Here is a 3209-nt window from a genome sequence, read left to right as displayed (position 1 = left end):
ATATATATATATATATATATATATATAGTGTACATACACTGTAAGCAATTTATTCGAACAAATGTATTAGCTTGAGCTGCAGATACACCCGAATCCATCACTCAGTTCAAACCCCAAGACAAATAAAATAATAATAATGACCCCTACCTTAAGAAGAAAAACTATCAGTCAGGAGGGCCTCGTTAACTACACAATACCTGCATATATATATATATATGTATATTATATATATATACTATATATTATATATATACATCTATATAAATATATACGGGGAGAGACAATATACATCTGTCTGTCTCTTCTGTTTGTTTTATCTGTATCTCCCTGGAGCTGATCCCTCTTTATATAATTTTATTTTTGAAATTATATTTTTGTCTTTATTTCTCTATTTTTTTCGGGTGTCTCCTCAGCTTCAGCCCATAGTAAAAGATTTTTATTAAGGCCCCTACATTTCCACAGCAGAGTTTGACTTTGGTTTATATGATGAATATTATTTAACCAAAGACGAGAGGGTAGAGGCAAACAGAAGAGTTTATTCTTTTTATTTAGAGCCCAGCAGATAGAGAGGAGACACCTGTCTCCTTTCGCTGCTTCTGGTGTATATACAGCACAGTTTACTCCTCTGCTTGTTGATGCTAAAGAAAGAACATTTGCACCAATAGGACAGACGCCTTTAATCTCTTTTAATTGCGTATTACCTCTTAGAAAGGTTTTATTATTATTGTTTATCTCTCCTTCTGTCTCTTCATTATAATTGTTTGTTTCGTCTTCTTCATCTGTCTCTTCTTCTTCTTCTTCTGTCTCTTCTTCTTCTGTCTCTTCTTCTTCTTCTTCTTCTTCTTCTTTTTCTTCTGTCTCTTCTTCTTCTTCTTTTTCTTTCTTCTTTTTATATTTGTCTTTGCTTCTTGCGTTAGCCGCGGGGCCTTCGATCATTTGCTGCCAAGGAGCAGCAAATGAAATAGGAGGAGGAGGTAAATATGTCTGAGGAATACCCCACATTAAGAGCCGCTGCTGCTCATTCTTTGCTGCTGCTCTTGCTGCTGCTGCTGCTGCTGCTGTTGTTGTTGTTGTTGTTGTTGCTGCTGCTGCGGATGTTGTTGCTGCTGCTGGTATTGTTGCTGCTGCTGGTGTTGTTGCTGCTGATGTTGTTTCTGCTGCTGATGTTGTTGTTGCTGCTGTTGTTTCTGCCTCTGCTGCTGTTGTTGGTGCTGATGTTGTTGCTGCTGCTGTTGTTGCTGCTGGTGACGTTCCTTCTGCAGCAGCAGCAGCAGCAGCAATAACGTAGCTGTCTGTACAGCAGATTTGTCCTGTAAGGCGTAGTTGCTGCGGCAGCAGCAGTTCTTCAGGTGTATCCTCTCTAGCAGTAATATTTCTCCTGAGTAATTGATTTCTAGTGTTGACACCAAAAGAATAAACCTTTTTCTTTTCTGTTTTTATAATACTATAGTGGGGCCCGCATGCAGCAGCTGCGCATACACCCCAATCAGCAGATGAATATACTTTTCGAGGTATACACACAAATAATAAATTGCAGCCCTCAGACCCTAAACCTAACTCCCCGTGCTTATTACAGCCCCAGCTAAACACCGCTTCTTCTTCTTCTTCTTCTTCTTCTTCTTCTTCTTCTTCTTCTTCTTCTTCTTCTTCTTCTTCTTTATCTATATCTAAACCTTCTGTCTCTTGTTCTTCTGTCTCTTCTTCTGCTGTCTCTTTGCCTGTCTCTTCTTCAGCTGTCTCTTTGTCTGTCTCTTCGTCTTCTGTCTCTTTGTCTGTCTCTTCTTCTTCTATATCTCCTTCTTCTTTACTTTCTTTATCTTTATCTTTACTTTCTTTATCTTTATCTTTAATTTTTTTATCTTTATCTTTAATTTTTTTATCTCTGTATTTATTTTGTTTATTTTGTTGTTCTTGGCTGTGTTTGGTGCTGTCTTTTTCTGTGCATTTCTCCTTCACTTCTTTTATTTTTTTATTTCTTCTTTCTTCATTACCACACCTCTTTATTCTTTTCAAAGGCCTCTCACCTGAGCTGCTGCTGCTGTTGCTGCTGCTGCTGTTGCTGCTGCTGCTGCTGCTGCTCAAGCAGGGTCTCCATGCTGCTGTATATACACCTGAAGAATTGCAGAGCGGAGAGGCGTAGATCCAGCGAAGAACAAATTAAATAAATAAAAACAAAGAGAGAAATTAGTTGAATTAGAAAACAAAACAAAAAAATACTCTCAGGTTTTTACTACAAGTTAGAGTGTATGAAGAAGAAAGCCGCAGCAGTTTGCGGTGTATAAACACCACAAGAAGAGAAATAAAAAAACATTTTAGGGGATTATAACGAATAAATTTATCTTTAAAATCAATAAATTGATTAAAATATATTAATTAATATTTATTTTCATCTAAATCAGTAAATAAGCTGCAGCCCCGCAGTTGAGGTGTCTGTACACTCCAAAATTTGCATGCAATAATAAAAAAAAGAATTATAAGAAATATAATTTTATATTTATATTTAAATATAATATATTAAACAATTAATAACTAAAAAATATATTTTTTTAATCGTAATAATATTTTTTTCAATGCTTCCCTCATGCTTACAGTTGTTATTACTGTTTGTTTTATTGTTATTCTTATTTTGTTTTTATTTATATTAATGTTATTATAAATATTATATTATTATTATTATTATTTTATATCTATTATTATCATAGCAACTATTATTGTAATTATTATTATTGTGGCTGTTACTATAACTATTATTTTTATAATAACAATTATTATTATAAATGTTATTACATAATAATAACAATAAAATAATAATAACAATAAAAAAATAATAATTAGCATAATAATAATATAAAAAAAGTTATAAAAATATTATTATTATTATTGTTATTATTATATCTACCGTTTACTATGTAGCAGGATTATGTATAATTTTTACTGGTATATCTTCGTATTATTACTGTGCATAATATTATTTAATTATTATTATTTAATTATAATTATTATTTATTTATTTATTTATTTATTTGTTGTTATTATCAAAGTGCTGACAGCCACCAGCCTAAGGGATGATGTCTACGTTTGGGGTGTACATTACATAGAAGTGCAGAGATAAGCATTATTATTAATATAATAATTTGTAAATATATATTACTTCATATACTTTATTATACTTAATATACTACATTATATAATGTAATATATTAATATAT

Source organism: Eimeria acervulina, genomic scaffold (assembly GCF_000499425.1).
Source record: "Eimeria acervulina Houghton genomic scaffold, Eah_scaff1114, whole genome shotgun sequence".
Classification (NCBI taxonomy): Eukaryota; Apicomplexa; class Conoidasida; order Eucoccidiorida; family Eimeriidae; genus Eimeria; species Eimeria acervulina.
This window is presented reverse-complemented; position numbering follows the sequence as displayed.